Source organism: Culex pipiens, chromosome 3 (genome assembly GCF_016801865.2).
Source record: "Culex pipiens pallens isolate TS chromosome 3, TS_CPP_V2, whole genome shotgun sequence".
Lineage (NCBI taxonomy): Eukaryota > Metazoa > Arthropoda > Insecta > Diptera > Culicidae > Culex > Culex pipiens.
Genome location: NC_068939.1, coordinates 114612080 through 114637496, shown reverse-complemented (window position 1 = coordinate 114637496; position 25417 = coordinate 114612080). Strand labels below are relative to the sequence as shown.

General features: G+C 35.0%; 1 protein-coding gene and 1 long non-coding RNA gene across 2 annotated transcripts in view; one reads left to right on the top strand and one right to left on the bottom strand.

Moving 5' to 3' along the window:
• The window catches only part of LOC120413993 (protein couch potato), a 363237-nt gene that overhangs the window by 240470 nt on the left and 97350 nt on the right, over positions 1 to 25417 (bottom strand). The window lies entirely within an intron of this gene.
• LOC128093550 (uncharacterized) lies at positions 1803 to 2330 on the top strand. The gene is made up of 2 exons (XR_008212580.1): positions 1803 to 1958; positions 2031 to 2330. It is a non-coding gene; the product is annotated as an uncharacterized LOC128093550 (long non-coding RNA).

The window sequence follows — 25417 nt, the reverse complement described above, 5'->3', positions numbered from 1 at the left end:
AATTTTACAATTTTACAATTTTACAATTTTACAATTTTACAATTTTACAATTTTACAATTTTACAATTTTACAATTTTACAATTTTACAATTTTACAATTTTACAATTTTACAATTTTACAATTTTACAATTTTACAATTTTACAATTTTACAATTCTACAATTTTACAATTTTACAATTTTAAAATTTTACAATTTTACAATTTTACAATTTTACAATTTTACAATTTTACAATTTTACAATTTTACAATTTTACAATTTTACAATTTTACAATTTTACAATTTTACAATTTTACAATTTTACAATTTTACAATTTTACAATTTTACAATTTTACAATTTTACAATTTTACAATTTTACAATTTTACAATTTTACAATTTTACAATTCTACAATTTTACAATTTTACAATTTTACAATTTTACAATTTTACAATTTTACAATTTTACAATTTTACAATTTTACAATTTTACAATTTTACAATTTTACAATTTTACAATTTTACAATTTTACAATTTTACAATTTTACAATTTTACAATTTTACAATTTTACAATTCTACAATTTTACAATTTTACAATTTTAAAATTTTACAATTTTACAATTTTACAATTTTACAATTTTACAATTTTACAATTTTAAAATTTTACAATTTTACAATTGTACAATTTTACAATTTTACAATTTTAACATTTTACAATTTTACAATTTTACAATTTTACAATTTTACAATTTTACAATTTTACAATTTTACAATTTTACAATTTTACAATTTTACAATTTTACAATTTTACAATTTTACAATTTTACAATTTTACAATTTTACAATTTTACAATTTTACAATTTTACAATTTTACAATTTTACAATTTTACAATTTTACAATTTTACAATTTTACAATTTTACAATTTTACAATTTTACAATTTTACAATTTTACAATTTTACAATTTTACAATTTTACAATTTTACAATTTTACAATTTTACAATTTTACAATTTTACAATTTTACAATTTTACAATTTTACAATTTTACAATTTTACAATTTTACAATTTTACAATTTTACAATTTTACAATTTTACAATTTTACAATTTTACAATTTTACAATTTTACAATTTTACAATTTTACAATTTTACAATTTTACAATTTTACAATTTTACAATTTTACAATTTTACAATTTTACAATTTTACAATTTTACAATTTTACAATTTTACAATTTTACAATTTTACAATTTTACAATTTTACAATTTTACAATTTTACAATTTTACAATTTTACAATTTTACAATTTTACAATTTTACAATTTTACAATTTTACAATTTTACAATTTTACAATTTTACAATTTTACAATTTTACAATTTTACAATTTTACAATTTTACAATTTTACAATTTTACAATTGTACAATTTTGCAGCTTTACAATTTTACAATTTTACAATTTACAACTTTACAATTTTACAATTTTACAATTTGCTAGATTTTTAGAAAATTTAAATTTAGAAAAATTTAATACTTTTCCGATACTATTCTTACTGCTGCATAAGAACAGTAACTTTGCTGCAGAAGGCACCGGCACATTTCAATTATTAAGGCATGGTGGATCGTTCGCTCAAAGATCGATCGTGATGTTTTGCATCATTTTTTTCAGAACAGTTGAACACTTATTTACAATGTTTAGGAAACAGATAATATCTTTAAAAATTTATTTAACCATTATAAATCTTTTGCTCATACCAAATATTTTCATTTTTTTTTGATTCAACGATCGGCATACCTTTATTCGTACTTAAACCTTGGGCTGTGCCTACCTTGATGTGTTGTGACAGTTCGCTTGTGATTTTTCTACTTGAAACGCGTTTTTTTTTTTCGCTGCGATCATGTTTCCGTCGCAATTTTATCGGAATCGGTCATAAAAATCAAATAGATTGTTTGCAGGGCCATACAGTGCAAGTAGGTGAGTATAATCCAGAAAAAATATATTGTTTAAAAAGATAAGCGTGAGGTTAAACCAACTTCGAATTTCCAGCCACCCGATAAGTTCGAGGATTCGTTGTGGCGTCCAAGGCCAAGCAGTCCCCCGGCTAGTTGGAGGAATCGAGGCAGTGTGCAAGATCAAGTTACGTCGAGCTGTTTCCATGATGAGGACAATCCGTGGCCATGAACACGGGAAGTGGATTCCGGTGACAACGGAAAGTGCACGATGGAGGGATCCGCACCCGGCTGGAGGCTGACAAGGCAGCTTCCGCTGGCACCGTGCCAGCCGAAGAAAAGATGTGCACAGGTTTTTATGTTGAAATATTGTGAATAAAGCTATTTTCTGCGAACATTTCTTGTTTATTTTTGATGTATTTTTTGAGAAAAGTAAGGGAAGCCATTTTATTGTCGATGTTACCAATACAAAGAAACCCACCGCTGAAGTCACTAATACACTAATAAGGGCCACCGAACCAAAATATTACCAACACATGTTTAATTGTACGAAAGTGTGCGTGATTTCGCTTCGATTTGAGCTTGCGGAGCTCCCTCTCAAAAATCTTGAGGGATTTCTCCCCTGTCCGTGAATGGAAGTATTTCACACTCGATTCGGGAGGGTTTCCTCGCGATTTTGAGCCGAGCTCGGTTGCGTGTAGTTATATTCTTTAATGCAATGATTCGATGTATGAAATTTTCAAATCACTCTATTTTTAACTAAATTAAATTCTGTCAAAAGAAGTAATTTCAAATGTCCATTTGAAAGTGAAACAAACAAATGGAGGCTAACATTTCAAAAGGGCACATAACTTTTGTAAACAATAGTGTATCCCTTTCACTCAAATGACAGTTTACATAAGGTGTGAAAGGGACACACTCTTGCCTTAAAAAGTTATGTGTCCAAATGAAATGGCAAGCACGAAATCTGAAAGTACAGTTCAAGAAACGCCGCCTTTCCTCTAACATTCCTCCATCTATAATCCATTTCGAAGGTTATTTTGTAACTTTTTCAGTAGATTTTCTCGATTCTTTAAGCACTCGCAAACTTTGTTCGAAACATTGAATTAATCAGCTGTTGAAAGGTAGTCCACATCTCAGTTTAGGATAGTACCTTCACACAAGTCATGCTTAAAAATCGAAATAAATTGAATAAACTGGAAATACAGTTCAAAATTTCACACTTTAAATAAAACATGTTTTCAATTCCTTTTGAGAACAATTCCTGTAGAAGAAATGTTACTTTTAAGATAGTAAATTTCATTTTGGCGATTCCACGTCAAACCAGCAGGACCAGAATTCTAAGTGCTTCAATTTGGTGTAAATTTGGCCTGGAAATTCCTTGAAAAAAATAATTTGACCATATTTGTATTTAATTTTGAAAAGGATTCATGCCAAATGACCAAAAACAAGGCTTTTTTGACGAGTTTCGATAAAAAAAAACACATTTAAAAAAATCTTAAGCATACTCTTTTCCATGCATTTTAACGATTTTTTCATGCAAACTTCATGGGATTAGAGGGTTCCCGTGATCAAAATGACCTCAAATTTGGAATTTGCCCTGGCGATGGGCCAATCATTGATTTCTGTAGATAGCCCCGAAGAAGCCATTAACTAGATTCTGAGACTTTCGAGCTAAAATAATTTAGTCGTGGAAAAATATCGTGATTATTATTTCAAGGACTTTGACTAATCTAGAAACTGACTTTTTTCAATCCCTGGATATTTTTTTTATGCTAAATTTTTAACTTATAAATTGGATTTTGTTTATTTTCGAGAAATAAAAAAAAATCATTAAATTTTGATGAAGACTTTGGACAATTTAGAAACTGAATTGATTTTTTTCAATCTCTTGATTTTTGAATTTAACTTTTTTGATACTTTAGAATTTTCGAATTTTTAATCTTTTGAATGCATGTTTTCGTTTTGTTTTTTAGAATTTTTGATTGTTTGAACAAGGCTTTCTAGTCGAAAATTTACTACCACATCCAAACCTGTGTGGTGCGAGGTCGCCATTTTCACACCAGCTCAAACTGTCAAAATTGCACCAGCCTTTCAAGGCTTTGAAGTCTCATGGTTTGAGGGATTTTCGAATCAAAATATGGCTCTGCTTGAAATGAGGTTTGTGTTTTCAAGTTTGTAGTCAATAATAAATCTTGAGATTTCATCTCATTTTAACTGGAAGAAACGAAAATTTCCTTTAGTGAATTTGGATGGAAATTTTAAAAATATTAACATATTATAATATTACGAATCTTGCATACCACGATTCTCTCAATAATTTAACCATAACTGACAGCACGCACCAACTAGATCTAAAGGATGCGTTCTTTTATTACGTAACGCCAAAATTAGGATTTTTGGAATTCCTTCCACCCGATGTCAGACACCATATTTCGCATTGACAGTGACAGCTCTTTGTTTTCATCAGTACACCCTGAAATTCAAAAAAAAAATACTTTTAAATAATTTAAATTTTATAAATTTTGGAGTCCAAATTCAATTATTTAGAATTTGTACTTGATTTTTTGAATTTTCTTCTTTTTGCACTTTTTATTTTCCAAATTAAAGAATTTTTAATGTTTTAATTAGGCTGGTATGACAGGTACAAATTTTATTTAATTTATTTTTGTCCCTCGGCTCTGGTCAAGATAAGAAGGGGGTGGAATAAGAAACGGGTTTTTTCGACTGAAACCTCGTTTCTGAATTCTTTTAATCAATACCTACTGTAATACCTTTGCCGAAGACACCATATTGATCAGAAAAGTCGATTCTGAGAATTTTGGATACTTTGAAAGCATTTTTAATTGATATAATACTGCAAAATGGTCCTATAGAAGATAGTAATAAGGTTCAGCCAAATCGAAAAAGTAAAAAAATAATAATTCGAAGTTCATTCAATAAACTTACCACAAAAATCACCCAAAGTTTCCTCCGATGCACCTGTCTCACCCAGGACACGCAAGCGTCAAATAAATATATTTATTTTCGTCCCAATCCCGTCCATCATTGGACGACATTTAATGTCTTCGTCGCCGACGTCGAGCCGCTTTGGCAGGACCAAAAACAGCCAAGTGTGCTTGCCCAGCCAGCACTTATTATACTGATAGCATATTTTTTCTCTCCTTGCCACCGTCATCACGGCGCAAGCAAACTCATAAAACTCTATTATTTATGGATAAACACTTGGAACTTTATTAGGCCCTATGCAGTAAAGTTTCCCCCTCCCCAAGTCCACCGCCGACTTCTTTAAGGTTCTGTTTACATATGTATGTAGGGGCCTGGGAGGGGAACCTCCCAAAAAACTACAGAGCCATCAGTGACACAGTGCAATAAAACTATCCTGTGGCTGTGCACGTCACGTGATGGTTCTGATTCTTGGCGAAGGATTTGCAAAGTATTTTGCTCAAGACTAGCACGATTTTGGGTACACAGAAAAAAAAATAATAGTAATATTACATCTGGAAAGGGGTACATCTTTTATGTCAGAAAAAAGTTGTAATTTTACCTCTGGAAATGTGTAATTTTACCACTTTTCTGGAGTAATGTCACTTTTTCAGTCTAAATTGAGGTAAAATTACATCATAAAAGAGGTAATATTCAACCTTCCAAAATTACAGCTTCCAAATTTACATTATTTTTTACTGTGTACACCCAGATAAAGAATGCTGAAAAACACTTTTTGTTGCATGCAAATCGTGCCGCATGACATTTGTTGTTACAGATTTCTCGGTTGGGTGTACTCTACTCCAAAGTTTCATTTAAATGTTTCAACATTATCTTTTTATCAGCAATACCTAGTACTAGTAGCACCGTTTTTTTTTGCACCGAGCATTCTGATCGACATTGCGATTAGTGTGTGAGTCGCTGGAACAAAATTGCAACCTCGACTCTTATCGCCATTTTGAATCGCCATTGTTTCAAATTACACCTCACCGTTTCGCCCCGATTTAGATCTATTTTCTGTACAGCAATGTGTGCGAATGTTCGCTGCTGTGCCACGTGATTCGATGACCAACATGTGAATTGCCGGTTCGAATCACGTTTAGTGCGATTCAGCTTGAAAAATGTTCAGCAATTTCCTTTAAACCCCCAGCAAAACCAAAGGTTTAAGCTAGCCCTCAGTCTTCCCATGCCGGTATCCAGCCACGTATCACTCCATCAACTCCCTTCTCCTCGCCACGCCACGCCGAGACAGGAGAAGACGTGTTCGCTTCATGGTTCGCAATTTGTCAGTTAATATCTCGGGCCAAATCGAATAAAACGTCTATCTGATTAACTAATTGACCGGAAAATCGATTTGTGCGCCATAGAGAGAAAAGAACGGATTGATAAGAGCACCTCACCTTACTACAACTCCCGCAGCCCTTCAATCGGATTGATTCTGAGCTTGCAGAGTGGACGCTGACCCAGATCAGACACATTGTAGTACCTTTTTCCACTCGAATGAAAATTGCAAGCCGGTCGGTCTACTTGCTGACGACGAAGAGCTCAGATTGTTCCCTCAATGAGTGCAGCTCGAAGGGCACAAGTCCATGAAATTGAAGTAATTGGAGTTGCCTTGGATGGAGGCTCTGCCTGCAGGGACGATAGAGTTGCGAGCGTCGTGATTTGTCACGACGACAACGGTGTCGACACCTGCTCGGTAGAATTGGACGATACACCGATGATAACATGGCTGGATGATGCTGGAGAGAAGAACAGCAATTGAAGGTTTCGACGAGCGGGTTGACTAATGGTGATCGAACACGAGATCTGCGAGAGTGTGATTTACGATGCCTGGCTGTCGAACGGTAATGACTGCTTCAGAGCGGTGTTTTAGGAGGAAGACTGAAGGGAAATTGAGCGCTTTTTGAGAGGTGGTTCAAGAATGTAGCTCTTACAACTTAATTTATCTTTTGTTCGATTTCAGCGAAAATGTACACAGCTATTAAATTGCTAAGAGTATCTGACTATATTTTATATATTTTTTCCAATAAGCTATCCTTATTATTTTCCTGATGGTACAAAAAGAAGAAGGATATTGTATTAAATATGACTTAAATTATTTTTAACAATGTTAATATGATTATTGGATATTATTCAAATGATTGCAATTGCAATTATTGAAAAAAATATACTTTTGACAGCATTTTTGCCTGTTTTTGATTTGAAGAGAAAATACTAAAATGGAATATTGCTGACACATTCTCCGGCAATGTACACCTTGGGATGAAATTTTGAAAAGCGTGTATGAGCTATTTGGATATTTTTCCTCGATTCTAGACTACTTGAAGCTTCAAAAATCATGGTTTTCATTAATTGATCATTTGAATATCATTATGTACAAGTTGGTTAAGTTATGCATCAATGCGTGATTAAATCATCGTTTTAAAACATTTTTCTAAAAACTCCTGGTTTTCAGCGAAATAAAATCCAAAAATTATTCTTTTGATTGCATTTTGTAGGTTTTTAAATGTACTAAACGGAAATGTCATGGATTTGCAGTTTATCTTAAGTTAAGTATTTTTTCAAACTAGTGTAAGTTTACCATTTTATCGCGTTGCTACGTCACGAAAAAGGGACAGTTGTTTATGCCAACAGAAAACTAAACATTCAATCATTTTGATATTTTGGATGCTCTTTGTACTTGGAAAGAGCTTTCAAATGCAACCTAGAGAGACTTAATTGGTTGTCTAGATCAAAAGTTACAACAGGTTTAAGTTTGCGTTGCAACGTCACGAAATTTTAAATCATATTGGTCACATTTCAAAAAAGGTGTATGCGTAGTTGGTTTTTGAAGCTATAAGGATACTAAATATTATATATTTTTTTATATAATGTTTCCGAGCATATTTACAGAAGAATTGTACATGGGTCATTCACAAATTCCGTTACTTAAGTTTGTATGCAACTCGAAAAAAGTAGGTATTTTATGAAACTTGTTGAACAAATCAAAATAGACCGATGTTCACAAGAGGGAAAATTCTAAAACTTTCTAAAAAGTAATCACGTGGTTACTGGACGGCCTCTTTATGACAAACTGATTTACGTGAGGGTTCATTCTAATACAACGCAACGATTTTTTTTATACCACACTCTTATGTAGGCCAAATTACAGTGAAATTCACTAAACAATAAAAATCACGTGATTCGATTGTTTTTTTTTTAAACAAGCTTTTGTCACTTTGTTGTTGGACGAACCCTTACCTAAATAAGTTGTATGCAACGTTTAGTTGTTCGCAATTAAAAATGTTATGTTCGCAGGTAAACAGTTTTATTATTTTCTCAAATTTAATTAAAAAGCACAAAAGTCAACAAAATAAGTTACGATGTTTGCAGATCACCCCTTAGGGGCCATCATCAAACAATACGGGCACTTTATTTATAAATTTCAGCCCTGCTGCAAACTTGAAGCTCCTCCTCCCTTCTAAAACTTCCACGTGTTTTGTAAATTGCTCAAAACCTTTAAAATACTAAGGGAGCATTCTTGCATTACGTAACAAAAAATTTATATTTTTAAATCACCTCCACCCCCTGGTAATACATTTCCGATACATGGATAGAGGAGGGGAGAGTGGGAGGGGGGTGTCCTTCGTGATAATGGAATAATACAAATAGTTATATTTACTTTGAAAACGCTTTGGAAAACTTCGTAAATCCTACTGCTACTGTGAAAGCGGTATAGGGGGAGGGGGGGTGTCTAACATGGGCGGGCCAATCAATAAACATGTCCTTGTATTGTCTATTAATGCCTTCTAATAAAATTTTAATCTACAATTATAGAACTAACAAAAAACTATGATTTACTTTGACACTAGAATTTCGTGACGTTGCAACGCAACGAAAAACCCTGTTTTCAAAAACAGAGCGTTGCAACGTCACGAAATGTAAGTGGTCTTCAAAAATCGGGGTTTGATTTTTTCGAAAAACTAATGATTGCATTCGATTTGTTGGCCAATTTTACACTTAAAAATGGAAGAAGAACTCCAAATTTGTCGTTAAACAGAGCAGAGTTAATGGCGAAACATGATTTGGGTCAGGATTGAGAAAAAGTCACGCGTTGCAACGTCACGCTACATATTCCTCTCGCAAACATAGAATATTCGCTAAAACTAATGTTTCAACATTGTTTCAATAGGAAATTTAATGTACTTTCCGAATTTGTAATAACATATGTACCTTTTAAATGTATTTTTTGAGTTACAGTCGAAATACTGAAAAAAGAAAAGTCAAAGCGTTGCAACGTCACGGCGGAATGTGTCTGCTGTTTACCCAAAAATTTTGAAGATAAAAAAATAAATCATGATTCCGATCTTCGCAAAAAAATTCTTGAAAAAAAACTTAATAATATATTTATAAATTAATTTTGAACTAAAGGATCAAATAGCGAAAGTTTTTTGTTGTCTTTTTTTCTGAAATTCTCTTTAAATTCAATTAAATTCTATGATGAAATGCATGAAAATTTAAAACAATAGCCTCATGTTGTTTTAATTGAATTCAAATATTTTTGATAAAGTCTAGTTCTTACGCGTTTTCCCAAAATTAGGGGCCAAATACTTAAAAACTTAAAATTTCCATAAGTCTTTCAATTTAAAAAAAAACCCAATAGAAAACATTGTTGAAAACATTTTTTCAACCAAACGGGACCACGCGGCCGCTTCCTACAAATTGAGTTGTTCCATGTATTTTTTTAGATCTACCTTCTATACATGCAAATAACTCGCAACATTGTTGAAAACATTTTCCCACGATATTCTTTAACTTTCATTCGCTGTTTAATAATTTCTCCATTTTTTTAACGTTATTCTTGGATCAGAAAAGTTTTTGAAAATAAATTATGACAAATTTTGGTTTCATGAACTTTAACTGCTTTTGTTAAAATGTCATTATAATGTTAATAGAATTCACGTGCACATTTCTATTTTCTCATCAAAAATTAACATATTTTTCCCTGAAATAAACCATTAAATGACTTTTAACAAAAAACTGAGCATTTAATTAGAAATATTTTTTTATAACAAATTTGATTTTAAAATGAGAAATGATTTTTGGAAAATGTAATTATGAAAGAAAAATAAAATAAAAAAATACATTTCAACGATTGCTCAGTCATGGTTAAAATGGTCAGATTAAGAAGATTTTTTTAAACCATCAAGAATCCCTATTTTTCTTTTCATGTTATATCAACCTAAAACTGATTGTTTCAATAAAAAGTAGCTTTTTGCCAGTCTTTAAAGAATATCGTATGATTTTATAAAATTTATGTTTTGAAAATAATGTTAACATCAAAAAGTTAATTTTATTTCTCAAATGTTTTATTCCTTAACATTTAAAATTCATAAACAAAATTTTCAAAATATCTTATATTTAAAATATTTCAGAAATTTTAACAGTTCAAACTATATCCGAATCTGATAAAATAAAAAAAATGTGTATTCTATGTTTCTTAGGGATTTCTCTGCAAATAAGAGTTATTTTCAAAAATACCAAGATTTTCATAGAAATGTGGCATCAATAACTTAAAGAAATATCAGCATAAAAAACTATTTTTTTTATTCCCACCGCAAGGGTTTATACTTGATAATATTGAAATGCTTTTTTTAAACAAAAGGATTAATTCATTCAGTTGTTTATTGTTTATATTAAAATGAATAGAAATTAGAATAGCAAGCCATATTTTCAACATTTAACCGAAAAAAGTGTTTTAAAATGCGTATTACATTAGTTCTGTTGTTTAACAAACATTAGTTTTCAAATAATGTAAGATTTGACGAATACAAAAATGTTTGCGAAAAAAAAACTTATGCGGTACTGTACATCGAAAATTTCAAAAAAAATGTTTTTTAACTTGAAACGCAAATTTATAGGAAAATTAACGTTTTGTTAGATTTTTATTTTATTTTCAACGATAAAATATCATGGGATACTCAATAAAAACAAAAAAACAACGCCAGTTGAATTGAGTCTTTTTATATTGTAAAACATAGTTTTTCCGAATTATTTATAAAGAATAATTCTCACTTGCTTTTTCACAAGAAACCCATAGCACATTGCACAGTGGGCAAAAACGGGTGAAAAAACGGATCTTTTGATGCCGTCAGTTTCTGCCTGTCAAGAGTATCATTTTTAATGTAAAAAATTACGAGGAATCGATTGGTGGTACTCTCATTAGCGGCAAATGACGGAAAGTGGTCCATTTTACCCCATTTTGCCTTTTTTTGGGTGTTTTCCTCGAATATCTTGAACTGCCGTAGTTTGCCGCACTTCTAAAGTATCTTATTTTATGTAAAAAATCACGAGAAATCGATTGGTGACACTCTCGATGGCGGCAAATGACGGCAAGGGCCTATTTTGCCCCATTTACCCCTTATTTATGTGTTTTTCATTAATATCTTGAATTACTGTAGTATCCTACAGTTTTAAAGTATGTCGTAGAATCGTAGAAAATCGCGAGGAATCGATTTGTGACATTTTCATTAGAGGCAAATGACAGCAAGGGCCCATTTTGCCCCATTTAACCCCTTTTAATGTGTTTTTCGTAAATATCTTGAAATTACATTATTTCCTACAGTTTCAACGTATATTATTTTATGTAGAAAATCACGAGGAATCGATTGATGGTGTTCTCATAAGCGGCAAACGACGGCAAATGCTCGTTTTGCCCCATTTACCCCATTTTATGTATTTTCTTTAATATCTTGAATTGCCGTGGTTTTCCAAAGTAAAAAAAAGTCATTTTATATAAAAAAAAATCGCGTGGAATCGATTGGGAACACTCTAACTAACGGCAAATGGCGACAAAAGCCTATTTTGCCCCATTTACCCCTTGTTTATGCGTTTTCTTTAGTATATTGAATTGCCGTGGTTTCCTAAACTTTAAATAAATGTTATTTTATGCAGAAAATCACGAGGAATCGATTGAGAACACTCTAATTTGCGGCAAATGGCGACAAGTGCCCATTTTGCCCCATTTACTCCCTCTTGAGATGTTTTTCGTGAATATCTTGAACGTACTGTGCATTGTACAGTAACATTCTTGTAAACTGTATAGGAAATCACGACACGTTTAATATATTGACTAAAAACAAATGAAATGGGCAAAATAGGCTCTTGTCGCCATTTGCCGTAAGTTAGAGTGTTCCCAATCGATTCCACGCGATTTTTTTTATATAAAATGACTTTTTTTTTACTTTGGAAAACCACGGCAATTCAAGATATTAAAGAAAATACATAAAATGGGGTAAATGGGGCAAAACGAGCATTTGCCGTCGTTTGCCGCTTATGAGAACACCACCAATCGATTCCTCGTGATTTTCTACATAAAATAATATACGTTGAAACTGTAGGAAATAATGTAATTTCAAGATATTTACGAAAAACACATTAAAAGGGGTTAAATGGGGCAAAATGGTCCCTTGCCGTCATTTGTCACCAATGAGAGTGTCACCAATCGATTTCTCGTGATTTTTACATAAAAAGGTATACTTTCAAATTGTATAAACAGCGGCAATTAAATATATTGACGAAAAACACATAAAATGGGGTAACTGGGGCAAAATGGGCCCTTGATGTCATTTGCCGCCATCGAGAGTGTCACCAATCGATTTCTCGTGATTTTTTACATAAAATAAGATACTTTAGAAGTGCGGCAAACTACGGCAGTTCAAGATATTCGAGGAAAACACCCAAAAAAAGGCAAAATGGGGTAAAATGGACCACTTTCCGTCATTTGCCGCTAATGAGAGTACCACCAATCGATTCCTCATAATTTTTTACATTAAAAATGATACTTTTGACAGGCAGAAACTGACGGAATCAAAAGATCCGTTTTTTCACCCGTTTTTGCCCACTGTGCATTGGTTGAATTAACCATATTGAATTTATTTCAGAAAAGTTGAAACTTGAAAAATTTCCCCTGTTTGTCAGTCGAATTTCCGAGTTTTTCAAGGTCTTCACAGTTTTTTCCCGAGATAACCACTCTGAATTATGTTAAAATTGCTGTTTTGGACAAAGGCGAAACCTCAACAAAGTTAAAGCTATACACAAAATAACTAAAATAAACGGGCCGATTTCGGAGAGCATTACTTCATACATCTTAACAGTTCAATATTAATTACTATGTTTTCCGACTTACTGCTACAGCAATGCCATGTATTCAAAACATGACTTTCAGTCATTTACCTGAAAAGAGAAAAATGAAAGTTTTGATAAGAATCAGTAATTAGTTATATAGACTCAACAAAATAGTTATATTAAAAATAAATGTTTATTTTACATTGAAATTTGTTACAGAATATATAAAAATTGAAAACATTTGAATAAGTTATTCAATTATGAACGCTGAAATTTGTTTGATTTCTTGGCAATATCAAACAGCTTTTAAAAATCTACTTTTAAAAGAGACAATAAGATTCGAAAAAAAAAAACAGAAAAACAGTCTTTTCCTCCCATGTTTAACTTTTCAATTAGCGAAACGATTTCCGCTTCCGATTTCCAAGTCTACACAACACTTTTTTGCTGCCCACTATTCCCCAACGAATTCAACCTTCTCAAGCCCCCTCAACTTTATTGATTTCAACAGCAACTTCAGCCTTTCCCACCAACTTCTCTCGTCGGCATACAACTGGCATTGATGTCGGGAAGCAGCCTCTCACATCTACTTGGAAATAGTTGCGATTTCCCCGACACTTGCCTGAAGAGGAAAAATTACTTGAAAGTCCGAGCGAAAAAAAAAACACCGATCCCGGAAAGTTGGCCACTTCAACGAGGAAAAGTTTCCCACTTTTCCAGAGGCGTTTTTCGCTTTGTTCGCTTCTTGATTCTTTTCCCCCTTTGCGTTCTGAGCCCGACTTTTGCGGGTGAAAAGCCTTCCGGGAAAACGCGGATGCTTCTCGAGCTCTTGAAAGGCGTGAAAGATTTGTGCGCACTAATTTTGAGCAAAGAATGTTCTAAAAGGCCACTTTCTCCTCCGCCCCGGCTGGACTCTTGATTGGGTGGGTGGGCTGGTTAGCCATGTGGCCAAAAATGTGTGCGGTTTTGAAAATTAACACCGTGGTTAGCCACCGGTTCGTACGTCGTTTGTGGTCTTCCAACTTCCGGCAATTGGATGAATCCCGCACTGGGACACGGAGACGGGCATGTCCTTTCCCCGGAACGAGACCCAGTCAGGCTGGGAGGGAAAAAAGTGGTCCGAGTGGAAAATTAACTTTCTGAACAGTCGGTAGTGAACGGATTTTTTTGTTGCCACCGCTTCTTCCGGAGATCAGTGCACAGAGCTGTTGGCACTTTGCCACGTGGTGATGATGATGATGATTGTGTTGCATTGGGAAAAAGGCAACTACTTCTTTTTAATTGGCTGGGGCAGATACAGGTGGAAAGGTCGATTGGACGGATTCTGTTGGGAATTTGGAATGGATGTTTTCATTATTTTGCTTGGAAGTAGTGTTACATTGGAATTTAAAAAAAAATTGCCCTCATTTATACTTGAAAATTGAACTTTTAATGCCAAAGTCCCAACACCATTCTTCCATCACATCACTTCAACTTCATTTGAATTTTTAAAGTGCGCTCTTCCTTGCTGCACTCCAGGCTTTCAGGTTTCAAGCCGCTACCAGCATTATCTCGAGAAACTGATACCGATGCCGGGAAGCCAATTTCCCTGTAGAAGCAAAACACACACACACCACTTCTAACCCTCTCCATGTAACCTCGAATGTTTTATACATTATACACCACGGATCCCTGGGTTGATACCGGCTAAACTTGGAACAATCGTCCCAGCCCAGCATGGCTCACCACCACCCTCTCAGAAGAGATGGCAGAAGAAAAAAAAAACATCCTCAGAGGTGCCAGCATGTTAGCACTTTGTCTGTCCCCGGCAGAACTTTGTCGTCGCCGACGACGACGTCCTTTCGTTTCGTACCCTGTGAGCTGTTGCAAGTTAAAATAATACTTCCGGCTTCCTGTCGGCGGGGGAGTGGCTTTCCATCACCTCACTCTGGCCAGGCAACCCTACGGTTGTATGCCTTCTTATGCCACATATGCAAGAGAGATTATAAATTCATATGGTTATTCAGTAAACGTCATATAAACTTGGGCCAGTAACTTTATCTAAAGTCGTGGTTGGCTTGCACAAGACGTGTGCGGAGAAAGTGTGGTAATGTTTGGTAGACTGTAAGGCTGAGTGGCTGGAAAATGGCAGTAAGAAGTATTTTTTTTTATTTTCAGGTTTTGAAATATGCCCTTTACAATCGGAATAGGAATCTACAGCCATCGACAACCCAACTACACATCTAGACGGGCTTCGATAAAAAATTAAAAAAAAAGTCATTTTGAAGCAATTTTGAATCTTCAAAAAGCATTTGAAAGTAAAACTCTTGATTTTTTTTTTGAATATCTTGATTCGTGTGATTTTGTGACCAAGCCACGTAGCCTAGTGGTAACGCTTCTGCCTCGTAAGCGGTAGATCGGGGTTCAAATCCCGGCTCGGACCAACACAACTGGTGATCTTTTCCCTTCTGGATTCGATTGCTTAGTAAAGGGAAGGTAGTGTATCGTCACAAACTGGACCTTATCACGACACCTTAGGGAGGCGACCTATGGAATGTTAACATTAACATAAACATGTTAACATTAGTTGAGTGAAAAACTGCCACTGAATCCGCTTTGTAAATGCCGGCCCCGATACTCTTCACGGGTGTTCCCCTTAGGAACTGGTAAAGAAGATTTACTTTTGTGATTTTAACAATGTTTTGGAAAAAAATATTTCCGTAGTCACATTGACCCCTCGTTTTTATGTCAAAATAAGTGTGCGATAGCTTCTGTTATGTCTCAGATAATGTTATGGTTTGACAATTTAAAATTATGAAAAACACTCAGCAATTCGGAAAAGCGACTGGCAAATATCAAATATGCAAAAACAATGACTGAAAATTGTAGAACTGGTCAAAAACGGGTGGGGGACATTTCGCCGAATGTCGTTTCGCTGAGGGTCATTTCGCCGAAGGTCATTTCGCCGAATGTCGTTTCGCCGAATGGGACGTTTCGCCGAATGGGACGTTTCGCCGAAAAGGAAAAAAATGAAAAAAAAATTATAAAAAGAACAAAAAATGATTAAACTATTAAACTTACTCCAAAAAAATCAGGATCACTCAGTGGAACAGTTGTCAATAAAGAAGACTACTTTGTTTATGCAAACTTTTGCGACAAAAAAGAAAAATTATATAAAAATAAAAAGTATGAAAACGAATTTATCATAATATAATTTGATTTGGCAAAAAAACTTTTTATAGAATCATCAATAGTTTTGTTACATTTTTGTGTGTTTTTCCATTCTTTAAAACATGAGCAGTTCTTATCATACTTCTTAATGCAAAATTGAATGACTTGAAAAAGTTTCTGAAAATTGTCTATTCTTTTAAAATCAATATTGTTTTTTTTTGTGTTTTCACATACTTTTAAAAAAAGAGCAATTCTCTTGATAGTTGTAAGTGTAGTTGTTAGTCTAGATCAGAACATGTTTGGAAAAACATCAATTCTTTGAGACATCTTTATCTTTTTAAACATTTTTTTTTGTGTTTTTCCATTCTTTAAAACATGAGCAGTTCTTATAATAGTATTTAATTCAAAATTTTATGACTTCAATAAAAAAGTTTCTGGAAATTGTCTACTCTTTTTAAATTAATAATGTTGTGCTTCCACATTCTTTTAAAAAAGAGGAGTTCTTTTGATGGTTTTTAAAGCAAAGTTAACTTTCTTGAACATGTTTTTGAATTTCTTTAAAACATGAGCAGTTCTTTAAAAAATCTGACTTCAATGTACATTAGGGTGTTTCATCCAAACAAAAAAGTTCTCAGAATCAGGCAAACCGAGGTTCCCCTAGCTGAGAATACCCATAGGAACTCTCATGCCAAATATCAGCCCATTTGGTTGAGAATTGGCCTGTCCCCAGCGGTTCAAAGTTTACATGTAAATTACTATGGGATTTTTATGCTTTTCGTTCAATCGTTCCTACAGGGTTGGGGACAACATGGATTCACACGGAATAAAGACAGGTGTGTAGGGGATGGTCCAATGAACAAATTCCAGAAGGAATTAGGGTTGTCCATTCTGTCCCCAAGGTGCGCATTAGATCGACGTCCGGTGTCTCCAGAATCAACGATTCACCCTTCAAAAGTACGCATTGTCCTTAGTATGCTATGCCGGCTAGGTGAAAATTACGACGCCCCATGTCAGATGGTGAACACGTGGCACAGCATTCACTCATGTTTTGGCTCAGAAACATACTTTAAAGTTATAAAATTATTATTTTTGATGTTCCTGTACAATTTGAACTATTCCAAATAACGTAACATGATGATTTTGTTGTAATAATGCAATCAATGCTTCTCCACGTGTTCACCATCTCGTCAGCTGTGTGCTATCTTGTGACAACGACCATTTAGTACTATTCGAGAAAATCGATTTTCAAAGTTTGATGATAAATATTTTCAAAACTATGAATGGTAGAGCCAAACTTTTTGAAGCAATCGGTTCGTATACTATCGCTTAACAAACGCTCCAAGTTTCAACTAATTTGGTTACACCAGTTAAAAGATACAGTAAATAATGTAAACAAAAATCTGAAAAGCACGTGTCACAAGTGTGTTTCGAAAGTAAAATTGTACTACGTGTCACAAGTGTGCACAGAATTCCCATACAAACTAAAATAGACTTGAAACAATAGTTTAACCGACTTAATCAGTATATTTTCAAAAACAAAAGAGCATTGCCTTCAGAAAATGTGTATCAACATAAATTTATGAAAAACAAGAAAAATTTTCCACATTTTCCAACAACATGTATGACGTGTCACAAGTGTGCACGATCATTTTGATGATAAATTGGTCTATGTCACAAGTGTGTATTGCGATATTCGGGAAACGGAAGCGAGTTTCCAAAATCGGGTTAAAGCATCTTGTAGTGTTTGTTAAGTATAGCAAAACGTCATCATTAACTCATTTTCGACCAAAATGGTCTATGTCACAAGATAGCACACAGCTGACGATCTGTTATGGGGCGTCGTAATTTTCACCTAGCCGGCATAGCATACTAAGAACAATGCGTACATTTGAAGGGTGAATCGTTGATTCTGGAGACACCGGACGTCGATCCAATGCGCACCTTGGGGACAGAATGGACAACCCTAATTCCTTCTGGAATTTGTTCATTGGACCATCCCCTACACACCTGTCTTTATTCCGAGTGAATCCTTGTTGTCCCCAGACTTGTAGGAACGATTGAACGAAAAGCATAGAAATCCCATAGTAATTTACATGTAAACTTTAAACCGCTGGGGACAGGCCAATTATCAACCAAATGGGCTGATATTTGGCATGAGAGTCCCTATGGGTATTCTCAGCTAGGGGAACCTCGGTTTGCCTGATTCTGAGAACTTTTTTGTTTGGATGAAACACCCTAATGTACATGTCTGTGGAAAAATTATCCACTGTTTAAAAAAATATTTTTTTTGTTTCACTCTTTTTCAAACAAATAATTTTGAATATTGTCTGTGAATTTATGCAGCAGTTTTTTAAACAAAAAAAGAGTCTAACAAAACTATTCTAAAAGTGTTTGCCCCTACAGTAATCTTGTCTTTGTTAAACATGTTGTAACTATGGATGTAATTCTTTCTTACCAGTGTTGGTATTATCGCGCTCTCGCGAGAAAATTTTCTCTCTCTCGAGTTCTCGCCGCGAGTCTCGAGCTGCCGAGAGAAACTCACCGATTGCCCGTGCTCTCCTCCGCTCGCGAACGGGCTTTCTCGCGAGCCAGAATTGCCCGTTCGCGAGAAGTTGAACGTGTTAGAAAAGAACAAAAAACAACACAACGATTGAAGTTACACCTCTATACCATCGCCTGGTTCATATTCATAAGCCTGATAAACAAATTGCTAGCTTGGGACGAACGTCTAGCACGAGGCGCTCGCGAGCGCTCGCGGCGAGAGCGAGAACGCGATCGAAAATGCGAGCGCGAGCGAGAAGAGAAAAGTACTACAAGTTCTCTCCCTCGTTCGCGAGCGAGGAATGCTTTTCTTCTTCTCGCTCGAATTCCAACAATGTTTCTTACTAAGCATTAAGCAGTAAAAAACAACAATAAAAAAAATTAAAAAAAAAAAACATTTTTAAAATACATGAAATTAAAAACACTTTCTATTAAATAGCATAAGAGACCATCTCTCAACCATTTATACAATGTCGAAATCTTAACAAAAAAACAACCCCCTCAGCGTCTACGTGGTTTTTGGATGACCCCCAAACAGTACCTAAAAAAATCGGCGAAATGTCCATTCGGCGAAACGACTTTCGGCGAAACGTACCATTCGGCGAAACGACCTTCGGCGAAACGACATTCGGCGAAATGTACCAGATCCGTCAAAAACCTACCAATAAAATACCAAAGCTAAACAAGACAAATGCTAAATAATAGTGAAGAAGGTCTTGAAATAGGAAAAAAAAATTTCGTAGAACAAAATACCTTAAACATCATTTCTAGCGAGAAAAATTAAAAAAATAATGTACCTTATAATTAATAGCAGCTTTTTACGCAAAAAACAGGAAATTCTATAGTGCTCTGCTGCAAACTAAATGTGAAGGTTAGTTCTTAGTGGAAGTTTACTTAATACACTTACTTAATGCACTACTGAAACTAATAGAATATTTTCGCTGAGCTTTGTATAAATCTGTCAAACTGTGCTAAAATTTCAGCAGATTTTCACCTAATGATAAATTAAGTGGAGCAGATTACAACATATTTATTTACTGTATTTAGTTCAGACTCATTATTAGCCTATGCCTCAGTTACACAGCAAAAAATCCGATGGTAAAATCGCATGCAAAAGCATGCACATTACCTTTGTGAGCAAGCATGTAATATTGTATGAGAAAATGTGTACCGTAAACAGGGGTGACATTGATAGGATTTTAATTTATTTTTGGAATATTTTCCAACTGGTAAGGGTTTTCCCAAGACTATTATTTTGAAAACATGAACTAGGGTAGGCCACATAAGGTCCATGCACTATTTTTGAAAAAAAGTTTTTTCATTTAGTGTTTAAAAAAATAGTAGCGTTGAAAATTCTTATTTTGAATACCGGGGTGACTTTGATAATAATAGTTTTTGTTGTTAAAATCAGGATAAAGGTGTTCAAATTGTATTTATTTTTGCGTCGAATATACCATCGCCAAGGTCGCCACACATTTTTTATTATTTACAAACTTCGTTTACCTTCTCCTAGTGGAAAATTGTCCGAAGAATGCGAAAATGCATTTCGTTTTCCGATTTGAAATCATGTTCATTGATAAAATCATGACACTTTGATATTATGAAAATAATGCTATTCATCAACGTTTTCTTAATTATAGTTAACTATCTTTTTAAACTATTCGAAATTTAATGAAAGCTTCTTCTGAAAGTACCTTGAACATTTCTCTACTCCGGTCAGTATGATTCCATGCAATTCCGTACGTATTTTATTTGTACTCTTCATTTTGCGAAAAAATCTCAAACCTATCAAAGTCACCCCGGCTATCAAAGTCACCCCGGCTATCAAAGTCATCCCGTTTTACGGTACACAAAAAGCATGCACAAAAGAAAATCTGGTGAGAGTCATATTCGGATTACCAAGTCCGCGGCCCAACCATCTCAGCTATCTCAACCTCTGTAATTGTTGGGTTCAACGCCGATATACCAGTAGGTTTGATGTTATTTTTGAGGTGCGCAAAATAAGTTTTTTTCTTTCGTTCATGCGTTTTGTGTTTACGTTTTCTTATACAATATTACATGCTTTAGCTCACAAAGGTAATGTGCAGGCTTTTTCATGCGATTTTCCACATTTTTTTTTACTTTGTATCCGAAAAGTCATTAATCAAACGTCTTGAAAATAAAATGGAGCGGCCGTGGCTGACTGGTTACGGTGTTCGCTTTGTAAGCGAATGGTTCTGGGTTCGATGCCCATCTGCTCCCAACGAGAAAGTTCAGAACACATAAATTTGAAATGATGAATATGAACGAAAAATCAAAGTCGCTCGAGGCGGGGTTCGATCCCCCGTCCTTTGGATTGGTAAGCAAAAATGCTAACCACTAGGCCATGACGACTTGGTGAGCTTGGACTGGAATTAGGAATACTATTACAGAGAGCGGGTTGTGGCGCTATAACCACGGCAAATAGTGTCCAGGGCATTCGTGGAAATACAATGTCCCATCCCAGAGGGTCCCGGAGTACCAAACCTTCTTAGCATGGTGCTCCCAACGAATACAACCAAATCTCGGAGCGTATGGTGGTGTGTCCCCACGCTTCTTCCTCCCCTGTCGATTCAGAATTGTGTTGTTGTTCGAACACTCAGTGCTCAAACTCAACCCAATTACGAGTCATCTCTGCGATACGGCTTTACGCGGTAGGCCTGGCCGCTTTAACGCTTGTGATGTTTCAATGCATTCTAATGCAATGGCGCACTACAAATGTTAATAAATGACCAGAAGAGTGCTAGGCGTCATCTAACCTAAGGCACTCTCCAGGATCCCTTCGAAAGATTGGCTGCGCTAGGGTCTGATTAGATTAGATTAGATTAGAAAAGTCATTAATCAAACGTCTTGAAAATAACTTTGATATATTTTTGTAATTTTCATATTTTTGAGGTCACAACCAACTTTTGCGATCCCGAACTGTGGTTTAGTTTGGACGCTCTAAGGCACTGGAGGTTGTAGGCGTTCATCGATGTTATTCTTTGCTATTCTGATTAAAATAATCATCGCAAAAATAAAAAGTTTTCCAAATTGCCACCTTCATTTGAAATGGTGGTATAATGGACAACCCTATGAGGTAAAAATGACATAATTTGTGAGGAAATTTGGACACATTTTTGTGGCAATTTCGACACTTTTGGGTGGTAAATTGGACACTAAATCAATCTCTACGGATAAGTCTGAGGACCAAATAATCAATTTGTGCGTAAGTTACTTTAAAAAAACACGGCATTTTAAAATTATTATTTATGTACTAAATGACAAATTTACCCTTTTAAGTTAATTTGAAATTACATTAAACTTCCAAAACATGGGCAAATAATTACAGTTGAACAACAAAAAATTGCAGTATTTTCGAAACTATTTTTATATTATTTTTGATAAAAAGTTTTTTTGAAGTATGCATTCCAATCGGGCATCCAATTTTACATAAAAGTCCCATGAACACCGAATTTCCATCTCAAAACCATTTCAGGCTGCAAATAAGTGAAAACATGTATTTTTTCGCATATTAAAAAAATTAAGGGGTCGTACCGCCCGGACTGACCTAAGATTCGTGATTAGGGACAAAAGTTACCCCTTAGGACAAAGTTTTACGAAAATTGAAGAGGGGTCGGGGCAACATCTGTGTGAGTTGGCGTAGAATGACCCAAATAGAAAAAAACGAGTATATTCTAAATATTCCCATCCTTCCCTGTAATTTTTAAGTGGTGACTCTTTACAACCTTCCCAAACCCCAATAACAATTAAGAAATTTACTTTAATGGTTGGCATGTGTCGTTCTGGTTAGTCCAAAATACAAGAACGAGGGAATGAAAAACGAAGTTGACTTTATAGCTGTCGGCCACCATTGCCACTAGTGTCTTCCTTTTTATCTACAAGGACTTCGCCGCCCTGGGCTCCTAAGTGTTTGAGTACGGCACGGAGCGACGGCGCCGAATACCCATATTTACACAAAGAATTTTAGAGCGCCCGCCGCTGGATTCGAACCGGCGACCTCTGGATTGTGAGTCCAGTGCGCGGTCCGATTGATCTACACGGGCGGGACGAGGGAACGAGGGAATAGTTCTCCTAAAATTTATTGAGAGCTTTCAGCAAAACTCGAGAGAATAATGCCATCAACTCCCACCATCAAAACAAATTTCTTAAGTTTGTTAATTGTTAATTCGTTTATTGACACAATAGTTCTCCAAAATCACCAATAAATATGTTTGTTTGACGTTAAATGAAAATCTTTTAAATAAACTGTAACAAGCATTAATTGATCATTGATAAAATTCGTAACCGCTTATTCAATTGTAAAAGAAACGAGTTTCCCAAAAGTCGCCCACATTATCGACGAGGATTTTCGTGTACCGCTGACGTTACGGTGGGGCTCAATAATCGAGCACACCAATAAAAGCAATGTTTCGTGCCTTCAATAAACAAGAAGATTATCTGCACAATAAAAAACCAAAAAACGTTGTTTTTTATCCACCACTTACGATGCAGTAAAAGACGAAGGATTTCCAAGTCGCACGAAAACAGACGTTTTTGTTGTACCTTCACCAATACCAATGAACCGAACAAAATCGATTCTGAGTCATCCCTCGTGGATCCACCCACGCATGACTGCACAAGATTTTTAAAATATGGAGTCATCATGGTCAGTTGCAGTTTAACGATACACTGCGGTAATTCCTCAAATTAGGTTGGAAGTAGAAAATGTTCAAACCCTGACGCAAATCTTCCATATTTGATAGCATTTAAACGGATTATTGTTGCAGTGTCACCCTCGAAACTGATTGTCTGCATCTAATGTTCGTTATTATTGTGCTACTGTGGTCATTACTGAACGACAGGGTCACCGTTGCAGCTGGTAGCGCTAAGCTATTATTACTGAATTGTGACATCTATTACGTTTTCATTCAAATTAGAATAATTACACGCCGCTTTGAAGTGGACAAATTTAGCCGCTTTCCGTTCGAAACATTTTCAAAGCTTGAATAATTTATTAGTAAGCTGCATCCATTTGGAAAGTTGATTAAAATTTCATACCAGAAGGCGTCCAGATTTTTGCTCTCCTACTCCAGTGCAGTGGTCCAGACCCACTTTATCAATTTTAATTTTCAACAAAACTTCATCATTAAGCTTGCTTGAACCCCGGGAGTCGGAGAGGAAAACTTGAAAGTGTCGTCTTCGCCTCAATGGGGCGCAATTTATCATCGGCAAGTGACCTCTTCTCTAGTGCCAACGAGTGGTCTGGTGGCCTCTCCAAGAAGAGCACTCCGGAAATGGCCAAAAACGCAACCTGACAGCGAAGCCAAACATCGGTGAAACATAAATGCAGATTTCCGACCCCACCCGCAGGAAAATTTGCATGAAAATGAGCATCCCATTTATTTTGTCATTATTAAACCATCAGTTACTGTCGTTTACCACAAGACAGCTCGGCAGAACTTGGCGCCACGGCTAGACTGGTGGATGGCACGCCGGAGAGGTGACTTCCAACATTCCGAGGACATCCCCCGGAGGATGCACACAGCACAGGTGGGGAAGAAAAGGAAAAGTTGTCCGTTTCACCCACCCAGCGGCTATGCGGGCAGGAACCGAGCAAAACACAAACACTGCACAAAGTTTCTTCATAAATTTTCCCGGTTTTCTGTCTTGCAGTGGCGAGCGTGAAAATCTTTCCACTTTTTAGCTCTTAACTCTCGCGAGGTTTTTTTTTGGTTTAGTTTTTCATAATTGTCAGTTAACTTTCCCGGCAGTGATAAAAAATGACCCAAAAACTGTAATCCTTGTCCAGAAAATGCACTAGTTTTCAAAACATGTTTAAGGTAATATTTTTTTCTATGTCAACAAGTTTCCATAAAATTATAAAACAAGTTGATAATCAGTGTATCGGGAGCCTTTCAGGTGAACGGTGAAGATTTATATCAATCAAAGTTCACAGTCAGCTTTAATGACTACCTGAGTTATTTTCAAAAATTCTAAACTGTCTTTCCCAGGCTTACCCCACCTGAAATTTTGTTGTATTTTACAAACGAAGCCATTTTTATTCAAGAGAACTTTGGCTTGCAAAATGCGTCAACACAAAGGGAAACGCAAATCTTCTGAAGATTTGGTCGTTACGTCGGTGAAGCGTTGGAACCAACGGGCAAATCACTTCTGATATTGCACAAAGATATTCACGCTGATATTAACCCAAAGATTTGAACGCTAAACTAGCTGACGAAAACAGAATCCACAGTAGAAGAATTCTCTGAAATTTCGGTCATTCGATTTTTTTTGTATTTTTTTCATCCTGCTGAAACTTTTTTGGAACTTTTGGTATGCCCAAAGAAGCAATTTTGCATTATTATTTTGTCCATCTAATTTTCCATACAAATTTGGCATTCAAAAATCTGTATCTTTTGAAGAAATTTTTTGGTCGATTTGGTGTCTTCGGCAAAGTTGTGGATAAGGACAGTGAAAAAAATGATACACGGTAAAACAAAATTTGGTGATTTTTAATTTCACTTTTTGTCACTAAAACTTGATTTTCCAAAAAATTACTTTTTTTATTTTTTTTTATTTTTTTAAATGTTTTAGGGAACATAAAATGCCAACTTTTCTGAAATTTCCAAAATGTGCGAAAAAATTTTGAACGAGTTATAAATTTTGGAATCTACGCTGATTTTTTTTTAAATCGAAATATTG